Genomic DNA, 20,367 nt, shown 5'->3' with positions numbered 1-20,367 from the left:
AGTTTTTTCAAAGGTAGTAAATCATCTTGAATTGGCTCAGTACTCACTGTTTCTTCTGTTGGTAGAAACTTAGTCTATAACGTAGGTTATGTGCTTTCACAGTTGCAAGTAGAATCACGGACGTAATTTTGGTGTACCTTCAGTCTTTATGAACCACTTCTGTTTTCCTGAGTGAGGAGGTCCCCAGCTTTTCTTAAAGCCTATGCTGCTCACTAAGCCAGATGTGTATTCAAGAGATCAGGTGTTAAAGAAAGCTTACTACTTATTTTGCCTTATGCTTCTTAAGGGCCTAGCACAGTTTTGACTCTACTAGCCACCCCCAAATGTATGTAGTTTGAAATAATAGTTGATGCCTTTTTGTGGTATACATTTAAATCATGTAGTTTGCTAGTGAGTGAGAAAACTAAGCCTCCAGAATCCATGTATCAGCATGGATTTGTGGTTCTAATTTAATTTTTATTATAACCTTCTGAAGTCGGTGCATATTAATATGCCAATCTTACAGATGAGGAAACTGATAAAATTGTATGCTCTGGTCTGATTGTAAATTCATAACGATTCCAGGAGGACTGAGGTGTATTCTTTGGAAATGTCAAACATCAACTGTAACAGGAATAATGCAAGGAAACTAGGAAGGGCTCAGTGCAGATATGTGTTTGCTATTTCATATTTACTATAATTCATCCTCAGTTTTGAATTTCCAATATCAAAATTTTGGAATTTTGAATGCCTTCTAAGAGTAGATCACTATTCTAGGCACGGAGGATTCAAGAGAGAACTACACAGGCAAGTCTCTTGCTTTTAGAGAATTTACATCTAATCAGGGAGAAGGCAAGAGAGTCAGTACAAAATGAAACAGGTAAATGAACAAGGTAATTTCAGATAATGGGTAGTGCTTTGAAGATAGTGAGACAGGGTGATGTACAAAGAAGAACTGGTAAAGGCAGAGTTGGGCTGGGACTGATGAGAGCTACTTTTAATTGGTTGATCTTTACTGAGGCAGTGAAGTTTGTGTTTAGCCTCGAATGATATGAAGAGCCTAGCCTTGTGGAGATCTGGAATCCAGGGAAACAGGTGAAATGGCCCCACTGTGGTAATGAGCTTGGTGTGTGCAGGCAACAGGAAGAAGATGAGTGTGCCCGCGAATAGGGTGCAAGGTGGCAGCATCATTAGTATGAGGTGAAGTCTTTTATCCTCGATTAATCGAATTCATAATTTGGCTATAATGATGTAACTTCAGGATTCAGAATTTAAAACTTTTAGGTCAAGTTCAGTGTTCACTTAAAATATTATAAGATTTTGGATCAAATATCCCTTTAAAAGAACTCATGTGAGAAGGAGATATAAAATTCAACTTAAAGTTGCAAGGAAAAATCCATTTAATGAAGTATTGAGCACTTCTATGTATCACACTCTGAGCTAGGTAGAAGTAGGTGTATGAATAAGACATAATCCTGACATTAAGGAAGTTCCTGAGAGGTAAAATGCAGGTTAAAACTATTACCTATCAGTCAAATATGTGAAAAATCAACCAAGCTCAAAAGTTATCCTTGTGTCTGAAACTTCACTTGAGTATCTTCTTAATTACAACTAGCCTTTCTTCTCCAGTGTCCATTGTGTTTGAAATCAAGTTTAAATTTCAGCAAAGTAGAGGTGCCTGGGTGGCTCAGTCAGTTAAGCGTCTGACTTAATTTTGGCTCAGGTCATGATCTCACGGTTTGTGAGATGGAGCCCCACATGGGGCTCTATACTGACAGCACGGAGCCTGCTTAGGATTCTCTCTGTCCCGCTCTCTCTGCCCCTCCCCCACTTGCACACACACTCTCTCTCCTCTTTCTCAAAATAAATCATTAAAAAAATAAATTTAAGCAAACTAAATTATAAACTATGTGTGCTTATCAACTAGTCATTTATTAGTTTTATTAACAACACCTGAAAGATTGTGTTCAATTTATATTAACAATTACTACATCTATGCTGTAAGCATAACAGAATAAGGTAGTAATGTAGAATTTTTAACCCACATCTTCAAACTGTTTCCACATATCCTATCACTTGCAATGGTATATATTTTGTTTTCTATATCTGACTGTAATCATTCTAAATTTTCATCTGAATTTCTAAAACTGACCAGTTTTAGAACAAATGTGGGTTGATACAGTACTAGAGCCCCTTATTTTTCTCCTTTTTATTATAAAATACCAAAAGTAATATATTTCCATTATAAAGAAAAAAATATTACAGAAATTTATAAAAAGTCAAAATCCTGATAAGCTTCCCTTTCTCCCCTCCAATCCCAAACCGCAGAGGGTCACCGGGAATAGCTCAGTGTGTACCCTCAAGATCTTTTTCTACAACTACCCCTCCTTCTCCACCCACAGGCTTTGCTTAGTTTTCTGTTCATGTGAATCATACTCTACATGTTCTGTGACCCACTTAGTAGCCTATTACCAATATATTTTCAAGTTAATACACATAGATTTATACTACTCTTTTAGAATGGCATAGAAGTCTATAGAATAGGTATCTCATAATGTATTATTAATTTTTGCTTTTTAAGATGGTATATATTACAAAGTAGTCAACATCCAGATAAGAATAGAGAATAAAGAAATAGTGAACACCTGTGTCCATAGCGCACTGCTCCATCATTCATTTAGCAAAATGTGTACTGATGGGAATATATGTTATTTCTACATCTTCAGTGTTAGAAACAATGTTCCAATGAATAACATCTTTGCACACCTATCATTCATGCAAGTGTACAAACTATTTATGAAAAGTTACAAAAAGTGCATTAGGAAACTTGAGAGACTCAGCAAAATTGTCCTACAAAATGGTTGTGGTTACATTACCATTACAATGAACACGGAATGTATGTGAGCATACTTGAACATGGTATACTTATATAATGAAGAATGAAAACAATAGGATTTTAATATAAAACAACAATTTTTAGAAAAATTACATTCGATTTCTAAAATCATTTAATCAAACTCAGAACTAATAAACTTTTACTTTTATTAACTTTATTATCAGTCAATGCCTCAGGTTGTTGTCTGCTTGCTCCTGCATTCAGATTTTTTTTTTTATAGAAATAGAAGTATGTCTGCAACGAGCAAATAAACTTGATTGTAAAGGTTTGCTCCCTATAGTTCGCATTTGTGTACTCTGTTTACACCTACTATAGTATCTTTACTCTCTGAAGTATTTTTATGTAGTGTTACTACTACCCTATATAAGAGATATCACACAGAATCTTTCCTGAACTATTAGAATTGGAATAATTCCAATACAATGTTTTAACCTCTAGGAACTGGGTGAAAAAAATCTTTCCCTTTGTCATCATTCTTTTTTTTTTCCAGAAATTCCAGCTTCGACTTCATTTTCTTAAACCCAGAAATGTTGAATTTAATCAAACATACAAATGTGTATTTCAAACTCAACAATTAGAATCAAATTTCAACTAATTTTATTTTTATTTTTTTAAGTATTTATTTATTTGGAGACAGAGCACATGCAAGCTGGTGAGAAAGGGAGAGAGAGAGAGAGAGAGAGAGAGAGAGAGAGAGAGAGAGAGATGAGTGAGAGAATACCAAGCAGATTCTGTGCTGTCAGTGAGGAACCCGACACAGGGCTTGATCCCACAAATGACAAGGTCATGACCTGAGCCCAAATCAAGAGTTGGACACTGTTTCACTGACTGAGCCACCCAGGTGCTCCTCAACTAATTTATAATAAATTTTCGGGGGTACGTGGCTGGCTCAGTTGGTAGAGTATGCTATATTCTTGATCTCAAGGTTGTGGATTCAAACCCCACATTGGGTGTAGAAATTACTTAAAAATAAAATCTTTAAAAATGAAATAAAATAAAATAGCTTACTGAGGAATGTTCTAAACAATGAATACATATCATTCTTGTGTCATGTTAAGAAAATACATTAAACAAAAGTAACTATAAATATTAAAATTAAACAGTTTAAAATTAAGGGAACCCGATTTACAGAGATGAGATTTTAAGGTTATTTTTAAATTGTTTTCCAGGAAGATAGAAAAGATAAAGATTTATTAAGTGGATTTATGTTCTCAAATCAAAATAATTATTGAGCTCTGCTGCATAGATGGCACTATGTTAGGTATTGTTGAATTCGATCATAAATGAGATATGTCCCCCACAATTCAAGGAGCTTATACTTCAGTCAAAGGGTAGACTTTGGTCTCTCTTCTAAGTGGGTAACAGTCATACATCTCTCTGCAGTTTTCTAACTAAGATAAAAAGTTACAAAGTTGATTGGATCAATGTTTAGGTGAAGACAGACTATGGTTCCTGTCTTACACTTTCTTTTCAGTGAAAGCCTTCTACTGAGATGATAAGAATCAGGAAACTTTTCTTTCAGGGTAGCATGAGGTAGACTAACACAGAATTTTCACTAAGTAACTCTGTTATGGATTTATATATTTCATTATATATACATATATATAATATATATACATATATACACACATATACATATGTATATATACATATAATATAATAATATATAATAATATACATATATATGTAATATATATATACTCTCCTCCATTATGAGGAGAGTATGTTCAATGCTGAGAAAAAGCATGGGCATGGAGATTATGTGTATTCTAGTGAATCATCAGAAGATTGAGTAGATAACCTATGAAATTTGGGGTTTATGATTTATATAGTCTTTTGTTGTTAAAACAGGTATATTTATCCTTACCTATTTACAGAAACTGTGTGGAGGATTGGTTTAACAGTAAAAACCAGAAATAGGTCTCCAAAATTAGTGCTCTTTAGATAAAGTTGAGTCCTTCAGCTACTTCAGTTATAAATAGACTCAGTGATATCACAGAGTAAGCTTTTATGAATTAAACATACATTATATTATTTAAAAAAATTTTTTTAACATTTATTCATTTTTGAGAGAGAGAGAGAGACAGAGCACGAGCAGGGAAAGAGCAGAGCAGAGAGGGAGACACAGAATGTGAAGCAGGCTCCAGGCTCCAAGCTGTCAGCACAGAGCCTGACGTAGGGCTTGAATTCACTGACTGCAAGATCATGACCTGAGCTGAAGTCAGACGACTAATGTACTGAGCCATCTAGGCACCCCAACGTATGTTGTATTCTTAAAGCTTAAAGAAACATACGGTGAAACAAAGTCCAAGAGTAACTAGAACTTTCTCTCAAAACAGTTTGCCTTTTTAGGTATGTCCCCTGAGTGTTATGCTCATTAATAATGCACACACAGACATATCACTCCAATCATACTTTTTTCTCAATCTGACCTTGAAATTAAACCATTAGAATCAAACCATTAAAGGAATAAATATTTGTTTAGTCACAATGAAAGAATGGATGAATTCAAGTCCAATTTGCAGTTTAATTTCAAAGTAATGAAACTAAAACTAAATATTTTAGGCATATGTGTCAGATCTTAGTAAAAAAATACATTTCCTTTACCAACATGGTTTATTTCCATGGTGAACTTTAAGTAAAATGTCCTCTGTTATCACTGTGAACTTAAATTAACCTCAAATTAACTTATTATTTTAAATTATTTTTTTCTATGTTCATAAAATCACAAAAGGTGTTTGGCTCTTTATATCTTCAAGGATGTTGAATTACATCCTGATTGTCTGAGATAGTTATATGTCTGATATAAACAAGCATTTTTTTTTTTCCTAACTGGGTTATCACAATTCACTATAGCAGTGGTTCTCCAATGTTTTATATTAAAATCATCTGGGGAGCTTGTTAAGAATTGAGATTGCCAGGCCTCTTCCTTTAAGATTCTGATTTAGTAAGTCAGGGGTGAAGTTCAGAAATCTTTATTTTTCTCAACTACCTCTTTCTATTTTGATACAGGTGGTTGATCCAAGCCTTGCATTTTAAGCTTACTGCTAGAGGCCAAAACCTAAAATAGATTTACTGAATTATTTGCAGTAAAACATAAATATTTTCATTACTTTTCACTACTTCAAACTTCATGTACAAATTCTCCCATCAACCTGTTTGCCCTCAAATTCACAAGTAAGCAATAAATCTGGCTTCTTTCCTTTCCCATGGAAAATAGTACTTTTTTCACTTTATGTTTCTCTAGTATACTTTTGCAGACACAACTGGTAGTCTTTATGAATAAGCTGAGGCTTTGCAGATTACGTTTTGCTTCCAAATGTCTTCTCTCTCAATTTTTATATCTTTGTAAGAAACTGATAAGGAATTAATAACCATATTAATAACCCAGCTTTATAAAGAGCCAGTTTTCAAGATGATTGGGATTTTTAAGTGGCATGATATTGTTGCTCTTATGGGGGCTCTTTGATGTGGTGGACATGCCATTTGGCTCTTCCCTTCTGAATGTCTTTGTTTGGAGAGTTGTAGTTGTCTGTTTCCTCTTTAGTCCAAGGATCATTTCGAAACATTTATTGTTCACAGCACAAATGCTAATTCAGTGTCTACTAAGTAAGAAGCAATATTCTAGGCCCTAGGGATACCACCGTGAGTTAAACAGAATTGGCCATTGTCCTCATCAAGCTTTCAATCTAATTTATGGCCTGAAATAATTGGTAGCTTTATGAGGTTACTTGGATTGTCCAAGTGAACTTGAAGTTAAATGAAACATTAGTGATACATGGTTGGTAAAGATTTTTAGAGCTGGAAGGGCCCTTAAAGATAATGCATTTTAGTCACCCCATTTTAAAGATGACATAACTGAGATTAAGGGAGGTCAAGACTTTTCCCAAAGTCATGGAGTTTGATAGTGGTACAGACCTTGAATTTAGTTCTGATTAAAATGTTAGGATTTTAGGGACAAATCTCAGAGATCATTTACTAGAACTCCTCATTTTAAAATTGAGGGTACTGACCCAGGTCACATAGCCACATGGCTGCTTTGTGGCACAGGATCTATAGCTAAACGTTCTTTATGCCAAGCAGTGCCCTTGACATGATATTTTGGTGTTGACTCTGAGTTCAGGACTTTTCCACTTACACGATATTACCTGTCTTAGGGGCAGAATGTTTGGCTGAAGTTACTAATTACTTTTAAAAACATAAACTTTAAATTTTAGAGTAAATATAGATTTATGGAAAAATTGTGAAAATAGTACAGAAATTTCCAATATACCCTGCACACAGTTCCCTCTCTTATTGACATCTTATATTAGTATGGTGCATTTGCCAAAGTTAATGAACCAGTATTGATACCTTATTATTAACTAAAGTCCATATTTTATTCAGATTTCCTTAGTTTTTATACTATATCCTTTTTTGTTCCAGGACCCCATCCAGGATGTCATATTAAATTTAGTCACTATATTTCCTTATGCTTCCCTTGGCTATGACAGTTTTCCAGATTTTCCTTGTTTTTGAGAACCTTAACAGCTTTGAGAAGTACTAGGCAGACATTTTGTAGAATGTTCCTCAGTTGGGATTGGTCTGATGTTTTTTCAAGATTAGCCTGTAGCTCTGGGTATTAGGAAGGAGGGCCACAAAGGTAAAGTACACTTTTCATCGCATCATATCAAGATTATCTACTATCAACATGACTTAATCACGATTGACATCAATATTAATTTTGACAAACTGGCTGGGGTTAAAATTAAACATAAAGTTAATATTTCCCTCCCCTTTTAATACTTTCCCACTTGCAAGAAAGTCAGTATGGGTACCACACACATAAGGGGTGGGGAATTATACACTATCTCTTTGAGGGTACAGTATTTACATAAATTATTTAAATTTTTTCTGCGTGAGAGATTTGTCTCTTATCCCCTGTTGACTTACTTATTCAATAATTTATATCTGCATGGAGTTAGAATTCAATAGTACTTTATTTCATTGTTCAAATTGTTCCAACTTTGCCCATTGGGAGGTTTTTCATTTGGCTACTGTGTCCCTTTGACATTCTCCCAACAGTGTGTGTGCATGCATGCATGTGTTCTGTGTGTGCGTAAGTAACATTTTCTTACTTTCTGGAACTGCAAGATGCTTTAGGCTCATTTTGTCCATTTTCTACCTGAGTTCTAGAGTCAGCAATTTCTCCAAGGAACTCTGGTTCCTTTGATTGGAAACTAAGTTCTGGGCACTAGGTGTGCTTGTTATTTCTGGGGTATCTTTGTTGCTAGAACCTCTCAGCTGAAAAAGCAAGAAAATACATGTGTATATGCTAACCAACGCGTATAAACATATCTATAAATATTTCTCTATATATCCATTTGTATGTATATTAAACAGAAATTCATGCTGATGTCCTTAAGGTTAATCTATTAGCACATGGATCATTGTAGCCTTCTCTCTGCTTATCTGTACACAATCTCCCCACTCCCAACAGTGAGAAACCTGGCTTCTACCATTTGCCATTCATTTGTTTAATTTTCCAATTCCAGTATAGATATATAGTGATTTCAATAACTTTATCAACTAGAGCACAGAACTTATGTACAGACTCTACACATTTCCAAGTTACTTAGGTCAGCACCTTATTCTCTTGTTCTCTTCAGTGAGGTTGTTTTTTTTAGGCACTCCTAAAAAAAAACAAACAAACTTTTAAAGCACAAAGAGTGAACATTAGTATATGCAAGTTTAAAAAAATCATCTAGGGACACCTGCGTGGCTCAGCCAATTAAGCGTCTGACTTTGGTTCAGGTCATGACCTCAAAGTTTGTGAGTTTGAGCCCCCTGTTGGGCTGTGGTGCTGACAGCTCAGAGCCTGGAGCCTGCTTCAGACTCTGTGTCTCCCTCTCTCTCTGCCCCTCCCGGGCTTGCACTGTCTCTCTCTCTCTCTCTCTCTCTGTCTCTGTCTCTGTCTCTGTCTCTCTCAAAAATAAGTAAACATTAAAAAAAAATTTTTTTTAAGTTTTTTTCAATTTTTTTTTTATTCTTGAGAGAGAGAGAAAGAGGCACAAGCATCAATGGGGGAGGGGGAGGAAGAGAGGGAGAGGGAAAAGAAGAGAGAAAATCCCAAGCAGCCCCACACTATCAGTGTGGAGCCTGACTCGGGGCTCGATGCAGGGCTAGAACTCACAAACTGTGAACTCATGACCTGAGCCAAAATCAAGAGTTGGATGTTTAACCCACTGAGCCACCCAGGTGCTCTCATTCTTTGTGCTTTAAAGTTCTGTGGTTTTGGGGGCGCCTGGGTGGCGCAGTCGGTTAAGCGTCCGACTTCAGCCAGGTCACGATCTCGCGGTCCGTGAGTTCGAGCCCCGCGTCAGGCTCTGGGCTGATGGCTCGGAGCCTGGAGCCTGGAGCCTGTTTCCGATTCTGTGTCTCCCTCTCTCTCTCTGACCCTCCCCCGTTCATGCTCTGTCTCTCTCTGTCCCAAAAATAAATAAAAAAAAAGTTGAAAAAAAAATTCTATGGTTTTTAACAAGTGCATATCATGTATTCTCCATTTCAGTATCATATGGATAGTATCACCATCCTAAAAAAAATATCTCCTGTTCTTCACCTGATCAACTCTTCTCCCTAGCCCCAAACCCCTGGTAACTACTAGTCTATTTATTATCTGTACAGTTTTGTCTTTTCCGTAATGTCATATAAATGAAATCATACAGTGTAGCCTTTCCAGACTGGCTTTTTTCACTTAGCAATATGCATTTAAGATTCATCTGTCTTTGCATGGCATTAATCACTTTTAATCAAATAAGATACTAGAATGTATCTATGTCACTATTTGCAATTTTAATTGTGTTGGAATCAGTGTATACTAGCTGTACTAATAGAAGCAAGGAAAGAATACCCCATTGGTAGAGGAGGTGAGTCACTTCTTTTTTAAGTGTTTTATTATTTACTTTGAGAGAGAGAGAGTGCACATGTGTAGGGGAGGAGCAGACAGAGAGAGGGACAGAGGATCCGAAGTGGGCTCTGTGCTGACAGCAGAGAGCCTGATGCAGGGCTCGAACTCACGAACTGTGAGATCATGACCTGAGCTGAAGTCAGACGCTTAATTGATTGAGTCACCTAGGCACCCCTATATTTATTTTTATGTTTATAAATGATATATGACAAATTTTATTTTCTGTTATACCTCAATAAATCTGGAAAACTAATGTCGATTGTAGATGAGTAAATACAGAAAAGGATAAAAAAGGAAAAAAATTGGAATTCCATTACTTAACTGCAAAGGCAACATTTTAGTGCATTTTCAGTCTTTAAATGAAGTTTAAAATTTTGCACATGTTTATTTTCTTTAACATTACAGTATTCTTCATTATTTAAAACTGTTCTTAAAACATTTCTTGGCCTTTGGTAAGTGTTGAGTATTAGCTATTGTTACATGATAAGTGTCAGTGGGATATGTCTGGATTTTCCATGTGGTTAGCCTCAGGTCTAATTTATCCATGGGCTACTTTTTCACCCCAAGTGCTTTGAAACCTTCTTAGTTTGCTGATAATGTAAGAAATGTATGATGTCATTATTGTAGCATTAAGTATGTTTTAGATTGATTAAAAAATTAGTTTTAAGTAATACTGTCAGGGGCATGGAGTTAGAAGCCAGAAAGTCTTTTTAGAAATGAGTCAAGAGAGTGTGGAATGTGTGTGTGAATCATCTGTCATGTTACCAAGCCCATCATTCTCACAATCTGCAAATTTTCAGCAGTCTCAAATGAATACTTCACATTGTGACTTCATTAATGATTTGAAAATTTTGGAATTCACTAAATAGGAGATACAGCTTTTCAAATATAAATGTGAAATTCTATTACAAAGAAATTTTGCATTATCCAGAACTCAGAATTTTCCATTTTCTTTCTGACATGTTTATTCTATCAACACAACACAAATTCTTCTTTTTTGAAAAAAGGTTTATTTATTGGGGCATCTGGGTGGCTCAGTAGGTTGAATGTCGGACTCTTGATTTCAGCTTAGGTCATGATCCCAGGGTCACGGGATCAAGTCTTGCATTGCTCTCTCTCTCTCCGTCTCCAAAATAAACAATACATTTTTAAATGTTTATTTATTTATTTTGAGAGACAGCACATGCATACGTGTGCACAAGTTGGGGAGGAGAGAGAGGGAGAGAGAGAAACCCAAGGAGGATCCTAGCTGCCAGCATGGAGCCTGATGCGGGGTTTGGTTCCACCATGAAATCATGACCTAACCTGAAATCAAGAGTCAGATGATTAAGCTACTGAGCCACTTAGGCACCCAGATACAGCACAAATTCTTTTTTTAAATTTATTTATTTTTGAGAGAGAGTGTGTGTGTGCATGTGGAGGAGGGACAGAGGGGGAGACTGAGTGTCCCAAGAGGGCTCTGTGCTGACAGCAGAGAGCCCCACATGGGGCTTGAACTCTGGAACCATGAGATCATGTCCTGAGCAGAGATCAGACACTTAACTGACCGAGCCATGTAGGTGCCCCACAATACGAATTCTTGAGCAGCATCATCACCAATGCCCATTAGTACCATAAATCTAAAAAGCCTATTAGGACTTTAGCCATCAGAGACTGTGAGGTATAAGACATGCAGATATTTAACAGATGTTTCCCAGAGTATCCCCACTAAATCTCAGAACACCAGATTAAGGACTAGCAAAATTCATCAGCTCATTACTATATGCAAATACCATTTTGTGTCAACAGAGAAGAATGGCTGTAAGTTAAATAGTACTTATAAATTACGATAAAAGTAAACTGTAACTTTAAAAACAGAAGGATTGAACAAAGCATGGATGACAAGTTTGATAACCTCTGATGTAATGAATAAAACTGTAGTATTTAGATTTGTGCATTTTAGAAAATCAGAGTGGGATATAGTTTGAGGTCAGTCAGTTCAATCCTGTTTGTTTTTCATTTGAAGAGGAGAAAACATGACCAGAGATGTTGGTTGACTTATTCAAGATCACTCAGCTAGTGGTAAAGCCTAGACTGGATAGCCGATAAAAATGTATCTAGTGTAAATTCAGTGTTTGAGACTGTGAACTATAAAAAAATGCAAATGTTTATGCCACCTTTCCTGTCCTCAGGGAGACTGAAATCAAGTTTGATCTTCATCAGGACAAACATATGTGTTCATTGCAAGGTGGCAACTCATGCCTCAAAAATTGAGGGAAATACAGATTTGGGTTAAAAAATTATAAAATTATTTGTAGCCTCTTAATGTAAAAAGTGTTTTTACAGAGTCAGTTCTGTCTGAACTGTGTATAGGAATAGAATTGAGTTACCCCACAAGTGTTCGGAATTGATGGATATACTTGGAACTTTGAATGTTCAACATTTTTTTTCCTTTCCTTATCAATTTTTAGAACATAGAATCCAGCTTAAACTATTCTTCCAAACTGGAATTTTCAACTTGGCTCTTGCTTGAGAAATGCAGTGACTTGTAGATATTTTAATGCAGTTTCATGGTCAGTGAATTTTTAAAGTGGGAATGTGAGAGGAAAGATCATTTGAAGATATATTCAAGAAAAGAGAAGAGATCTGTGGTTTGTGAAGGGAAAAGTCAATAATTTATATATAAATCTTGCATATGAGAAAATTTTAAATACTTTGAAAATCTTGGCTTTGGGGGGAATTCATTCTTTCATTTGTTTACAAATATTTATTAAGGCTAGGTATTTTTCTAGATGCCAAACACATAGCAGTGAACCAGACAGACATAAATATCTTCCCTCAGTAAGCTTATTTTAGTTGTGGTGAAAGACATGATAAACAAATAAAGAAGTTAAGCATATAGCATGTCAGATGGTAACAGATGCTATGGAATGAAGGGGATCAGGGCTTTGAGTTGGGATTGCTATGTTAAGTAGCATCCCCTCCCTCATGGGGAAGCCCTCAGTGAGATGACATTTAAAGAAAATCAATGGATATGAGGAGGCAAGCTGTGTAGTTCTTGGAGGAAATAGCAGCTCTGAAGGAAGAGTGTTTCAGGCAAAGGAAACAGCAATTGCAAAGGTCCTGAGGTGAAAGTATGCTTAAAGTATTTGAGGAGGGCAGTTCAGCTGGAGTAAAATGAGGGAGGGAAGATTAGTAGGAGATAATGTCAGAGGAAAAATGGAGAGTCATTAAGTTATTTGAGGTCTTTGGCTTTTACTTCAATTGAGATAAGAAATCTTTGGAGGATTTTGAGCAAGGGAGTGATGTGGTCTGGCACATACTTTTCTTTTTCTTTTTTTGGCATATACTTTGAAAAGAACACTGTAAGTGCTATTTTGAGAATATCCTCTATTCTCTGAGATGGCAGACCAGTTATTGCAATATGGTAAGGAGATGACCATGGCTTGAAGCAAACTGGTAGCAGTTCAAGTGGTGAGAAGTGGTCAGAGATCTGGGTAAGAGATCCAGGTAAGTAGAGCTGACCCATTTCTAATGGATTAGTTGAAAGAACTGAGAAAAATACAGGAGCCTAAGATGACTCTAAGATTTTCGCATTGAACTGCTGTAAAGTTGGGAGTCGCCATTTGTTGAGATGGGGGGCACTGGTAGGAGCAGTTTGGGGAGGTGGAAGATCAGAAATTTGGCTATGAGTATGGTTACTGTCTTTTGCTCATATTGTGACTTGAGATCTGCTCTGCGTGGCTATGTAAAAGTTAGAAATCTTAGGGACTTGAAATAAATGAACTTCCTATCAGTTTTGCCAAAACACCCATTGGAAGATTTTATTTTATATTTTTTTGTTTGTTTATTTATTTATTTATTTATTTATTTATTGAAAATCTAATCAGCTTTATTAAGCAATTTGTGAATTAGGCAGCATCCTTTCTAACAAGCAGAAGGGAGCCCCTGAAGACTTTTTTTTAATCTAGATAATGTACCAAAGGATTTGGTAAACACATCTTTATAATATTTAGAATTTACATTTAAATTGTGAGATTTATAGTTTATGCAAATCTAGGTCATCTTTTTTACCCAGGATGCCAAGAAAACTTTAAAATATACAGTTGTTAATGGTAAGATAGGAATAATAGAATCAGTTAAATGTTAATGGGTTTAATGACATTCATTTTTATTGTATGATTTAAAGCAAATCCCAGATAGCATATCTTTTCACTCATAAATACTTCTGTAAAAATGTTTGTGTCTGAAAAATATGTTTAATCCACTTGTCTAGCTATAGCTTCCAATTCCAATTCCCATTCTAATATACGTCTACTACTACATTGAAGGCCTTATCTGTCTACAGGTAGGTGTAGGAGATCCTTAAAGCACCTCTTAGGAGTTGCTCTGAATAAAGTGACAGTAATAAAGTTAAGTAAAAATTCTTCGGTGCGATTACACTACACATGCTAAAATAAAACACTTCCTTTTTCATTCAACCTTGTGTGAAGTGTTTGATTTTTCTAGGAATGTTTGTGTAAACATCCATTATATCCTCTTTGAGAAAGTACGGCTACTGCCCATCCACCTATGTCTATATTCTATTTAAGAAAGCAAGAGATCTTAAATGATCCAAAGAGAAGTTTTTAGATCATCTATGTTTTCAAAATATGCCCGTGGAAATAAACTTTTAGCCATTATACAGCTTTGGGAAATTAAGAAATTACCTAAGATATATTTTACATAATAGATTGATCAATATATATTTATCTTTCAACTGCCCCTAAATTCAGTTACACATATTATCATCACACTTATAAACCTATGGTAGAAATTTATTTTAGCCAAGAATATCCCAAAAGATAGTGAAAGGACAGCATAGATTTCAGCTATTCTCAGATACTTCAAACTGATCTTTGTGGTACTTCAAGGGTTTATTTTGGAAAGGACATCACAGGCATGCAGGTGTGGAAGTGGTCGTAAGGGTTCATCTAGTTCATCATGTCATCCTAAGGATTATAAAATTTCCAGATGCAAAACTAGTTATAATGGGTTGGTTTTCCAACCTGTGAACTCTGGAGAACTCTTCTAAAGACAGAATCTCCTTTTCAAAGATATTAAAAATAAGGTTTCTCCTCATTTCACTTTTGCAGAGTCCCCAACAGTGGTGATATATTTTAAAGGGTCTCCTTACAATACTTTAAGCCCTTAAAAGAGTTTAAAACTTAAACTTCAAATAATCTTCCCTTTGACAAGGTCTTTTGGTGTTCTTCAGATAATAGTCCTTTGTTTAAAGGAAATCAGACTTAAACTTGTGTATTAAGTGATTAAAGTAAAGCTCATTATTATGTTTTCCATGTTACTTCACCTCTGAACTTTCAACTATGACCTCTACTTTTGATCCATTTCCAAAGTATTAAAATATAACCATTATAAAGAACTATCCTTTATAATGGCACAATCACCAACATGGCCCTTGGCTATATCTGATTATTCAAGCCTTGTTCTTCAGCTTTGAGACTACCTAGTATTTTTTTGGTTCATTTCATATCGTTGGTTACCCAACTTTCTTTTTCAAGGACTTTTGCAGTATCCGTCTTATTACTTCCAACAGTAAAATCATTACAATATTCAAAAATTCTATTTTTTGCTTATAAAAGGAAATATGCAAAAAAAACCCACATATATTAGGATAATAGGTGATTATTTTTAGAAAATTATTGAATATTGTTGCTATGTCAGCAGTAACTAATACAGATGTGTATAACTAATACATATATACATATGTAAATTACTCTAATGGATTAAAAAATTAACTGTGTTAAAATCTGAGTTAATGATATTGCAAAAGCATATTTTATTGGTCATTTTTGGAATCCAAATCATTGTTCTGAAAATTGATGGATAAATGTAAAGAATCATGAAAGAAATATTCTATTTTTTAAATCTCGGAAATTTAAAAATAACTTCTATCACTTTTCACCAAATATTAAGAAACTTCCTTTTCCTTCATGGTAGCATTCTAGATTCATTTTGTACCTGTCACAATTATACTAGCATCTATGCTGGGGTTCTAGGATTTTGTGATCAACTTGGAACATTTAGAGTCTTAGTAAGTAATGTTCTTTTCAGTCGTGTACTTCAGCAAAAAATTAGTGGTTCAGTTTTAACTTTTTATTATTTTATTTTTATTATTAAAATTTTAAAAATTGAGTATAGTTGACATACAATATCAACTCTATGAAAACATTGAAGCAATGGAAACAATGAGAACATTCAGGTATATGACAGTTTATACATTATGCTATGTTCATCACAAGTGTAGCTACCATCTGTCCAGATACATCGCAATTACAATATCATTAACTATATTCTTTACGCTGTGCCTTTTATTCCTGTAACTTATTCATTCCATAACTGGAAGAGTGGTAGCTGTTTTTATATGAGAGAATGAAATGATTTTCTTTTTTTTTTTAAACTCAAAAATATATTTTTTTCATTTAAAAAAGTATTTAGAACGCATAAAACAAGGCAACGTTTATTCTTTCTTCTCGTCTTCCAGTGTGGGGTCTGTTGGTGTTTCCTCCATGGTTGCACTGTTGCTCTCTGAGCCAGTGTTACTATCACTGGTCCCTTCCTCAGGACTGTCCACTGTCCACTGTCCACCCCCTGTTGCCCACTCTCCTTGTCCTCAGGAGTAGATGTGCCTTATTCACCATTCTCTTGGCTCTCCATTGCTTGTTCAAGGTGTGTCTCCTCTGTCTCCACTGGGACTCTTTTGTTGTCCTTCTTGTCCTCGGCCTTACTGGAAGCTAGCTCTTCCTCAGGAACCATGCTGCTCTGAGTTCATCTTGCTCTGCTGCCTCTTTCTCTCTTTCCTCCTGCCTTTTGTGAGCCTATTCGTCTGCCTGTACAATTTCAGCGGCGATTTTTTCCATGTCCACTTACACTTTCAAACTGCACAACGTTTTAAACTCATTGTTAAATGAATCTGTGCTTTCCAGGAATTTCCTCTTCTTTTCCTGGTGTCTCTCCTCTGTTTGAAGAAGTTCAGCTTCTAGTTTTCACTGATGAACCATTAAGGACTGGACCTGTCGTTTGAGGATCTGCGTTCTAGTTGTTGTGACAACTGACCGAACGTCTGGCACCACACTCTCACTAAGGATTTCACTGATGAGGTGGTGGTTTCTCTGGAAACGGGCGGTGGCTGTATGCTCCACTGAAAAGCCATCATCATAGTCATCTGGATCTTCAGCAGGCTAAATGCTCATGCAAGGTTCTCCTTTCTCCATGCAAGACTCTCTCTGTCGACTTTCTTCCTCTAAAGCAGCTTTGGTGCGACTTTTTGCATTTATGTAAGCAAGGTATGTGGGGGATTATAATAGGCCTTCATAGATCCATTGTACTGTATCTTTTCTGCTTTGTATTCATTTAAATATTCTTGTTTTTCTTCATCAGTGAGATCTCACCACATGCCACCAATAATCCTGCCAGTCTCCCACAACTTTAGGTCGGGGTTGGAAGATTTTACTTGGTCCCAGACCTTTCTGCTGTACCTCTTGTAGGGCATCAGTGGCTTATCTGGTGGCTTTGGGGGTTTTGGAATCACAATGCCAGTGGATGCCATGACCCGCCTGTTGGTGCCCGGGTTCTCTCCCAGCCTATAGTTGTTGTAGCCAAGATGACTGTGTGGATTGTATCCCACAAACCCTGGTGTGCTGGGCATTTGTGCTGCAGGAGCTGGGGTGGGAGGTGGGGCATAAGATGGTCTTTTGCCATTTTGGAAGGTTAAATTCTCAGTTCCTTAAGAATGAATCTGAGATGTCGCGGGCAGAAAAAGCGCCCGTAGCTCTGGCCTCGTTTTCCTTTGTGAAATGATTTTCTTCAAAGGCTCTGCATTAGTGGATTAAAAGGGGGAGACTCAAATGTGGAAGAGTGAAGATTTCACCGGTGTTGTTGCCAGCACCTCTAGACTCCTTAAGAGCCTTCTTTAGGGAGAAGCTTCCTAGAAGCTTGGTGCTGTCTTAAAAAAATCTCAGGAGCTCATTAGCTTCTTGTGGGACAATGCATTTTGGCTTACATTTGTAACAACTCTTAGACATTAAACTAATGGCTTTGGGCTTCACAATTCCATGGCTCCATGTAATTGCCCTGTTCTTTTTTACTTTTGTAGATGTGTGATGTTGAGACTTTCTTCCTCAAGATCAAATCCACTCCATGATGAATCTTGATCTAGAACATTTCTCTGCCCTAATCCATTCAACTGCCTTTATTTCCTTCTAATTGTTCTTCTCGCTGGTTTTGAATCTCAATCTCAACATGAATTATATGGCAAACTTCTTCCAGGGTACGCTCTTCTTCTAGAAGGAAAGACATTTATCTACCTTACCTTTCCCTTATCCTTGCATGTAAACCCATTTACTCACATTCACCAAACATATTTCCTTAAAATAGTCACATCTGCAGACTTCCAGATACAGCTAAAATGTTCCTGTCTTCAAGAAGTCTTCCTCAAACTCCTCAGATGTAGTTAATGGATCCATTCTGTTATAGAGTCTTGGCACTTGGTTTGTAACTTAGTTGTAGCTTTTACTGTGTTCTCTAGTCACTTAATGATGTTAATCTTACTAGATGGTAGCTTTTCAGCGGCAGAAGCCATGATTTATAGCACAGTTCCTAACCCTGGGTAAATATTCAATAAACGTTTGTTGAAAGAATAAAAAAAACTAATGTGTAGATAAATGAATGGTCTAATGTACTTTTGTTGTCTCTCTGCCATTTTTTTGCTTGTGCTTATGGCATTTTTTGTTTTCATGGTCACTACAGTTTTACATTTATTAAGTGAAATATGGTCTTCAATACAGATAAACAGTCCTAATTCTTAATTCCTCTTAAATTCAACTTGAATACTCTATGCATTGGTAAAACACAATGGAATTTCATTTTATGTTTGTTTATGTGGGAAAATCCCAAGTGAATTTCTACAAAAAGGCAAAAATTAGGGTTGGTCAAGAGAATGACCACATGATATGATTTGTTTTATTAGAGCTTGTCATCAACAGCATTTGATTTCTAATTTACTTGCAATAGTTTTCTTCCTTCTTAGTAGACATTGGTAGTTAGCAGGAAAGCAGCAATCCTGTAAGTAAGTTAAATTTGAAAATGTTTTTCATCGACTTGATAGTGGGGAAGTCTGGAGTCAAATGGTAATATTTGTATCTTGGCAACCTCATCTTTATTATGTCCCTCCCTCATTGCTTCCCTGGCCATGCGTACCTAACCCTCCTCTTCCTTATCCTCCCCTTAAAAGGGTTTTGACCTAGTAGATCATGTGGGTTAGGAGGTCTCCTCAGTTACGTGAATCACAGTTTCCTCATCTTTAAAGAGGACTACTAGATCTAGATGTTTATGAAGCTCAAATACACAATGCACACAAAAATTTTTGTGAATTCTAACAAATGATATCAATTATAGGATTATTATTTTTAATTTATTAGAAGCATTACCTGTAGCATAATTTCGTACTTCTATTTGTGTCTGTGTGTCACTTAAGATAACAATTAAGTAGTGCAGTAATCTAGTCTTGTTGGGATGCTCTTGGGACATGCTAAGCATTTTAGCAATAGACATCTGAAAAGGATCTTTCTGTCTGTTTCCACCTACGAAGATTCATGCTCACAAGTAGGGTGTGGAGGGCAGGCAGATCAGACTGATTGTGGGGCAGGGAAGGACTGACAGTGAGGGCACAGGAGATTAAACAAGAAGCAGTAGAGTATACCTCTACCTAGAGATGGCACTATGACCAACATTGTGAGATCAAGCCCCTTATTGGGCTCAGGGCGGAGTGCAGAGCCTGCTTGGGATTCTCTCACTCCCTCTCTCTCTGCCCCTCCCCCAATCGTTCTGTCTCTCTCGCTCTCTCTTTCAAAATAAATAAACCTTAAAAAAGAAGAGAAAGAAACAGTTTTTTTTTTTCTATAGAAATGTCTCCCTGGCTAGTCTGTGAGTGCTGTGAGCATTGTTTTCCAATATATTTATTATAGCTTTACCCTCCTCAAAAACAGGTATATAAAGAGTATGGTTTGGAAAAATTAAAAGGAAGTGAAGAAGTAGAAAGAAATATGTACATAAATTTCCTACCTCCTAGGTGAGATCTGGGGAAATTTGCTTATTCCAATGTTCTCATTCTTTAATTTTACTGTGTTATAGTTCATTGCCTTGTTAAATCATTTTACTCTGGACACTAACCCTTAAATGATGGTCAGTAGTTATCTATCACTTTATTTTTCACTTTTATCCTGAGCAATTTGCTTAATGCATAGTAGGTGCTCCATAAATTGATTTTAAATAATGAATAAATAATAGTATTTTATACTTTTGAAGTAATTTCATACATATTTTGTCAGTTTTTCTTACCTCGTTCTCCATGTGTGATTATCATCTCATTTAAAATGGTAAAATTAACTTTGTTTCTTCCAGGGTATGCTGATCTGAGATGGGAGCTCAGTTTAAAATCAATTTTAAGTTAGGGATAGCTGGGTAGCTCAGTCAGTTGGGCATTCAACTTCAGCTCAGGTCATAATCT

General features: G+C 36.1%; 1 pseudogene; it reads right to left on the bottom strand.

Moving 5' to 3' along the window:
* Positions 1–16,308: 16,308 nt before the first annotated feature.
* Positions 16,309–17,604, bottom strand: LOC125935146 (SWI/SNF-related matrix-associated actin-dependent regulator of chromatin subfamily E member 1-like; annotated as a pseudogene).
* Positions 17,605–20,367: the final 2,763 nt, after the last annotated feature.

Source organism: Panthera uncia, assembly GCF_023721935.1.
Source record: "Panthera uncia isolate 11264 chromosome A1 unlocalized genomic scaffold, Puncia_PCG_1.0 HiC_scaffold_17, whole genome shotgun sequence".
In the NCBI taxonomy this organism is placed as follows: domain Eukaryota; kingdom Metazoa; phylum Chordata; class Mammalia; order Carnivora; family Felidae; genus Panthera; species Panthera uncia.
The sequence above is the reverse complement of the archived record's forward strand: the minus strand, read 5'-3'. Positions and strand labels throughout refer to the sequence as shown.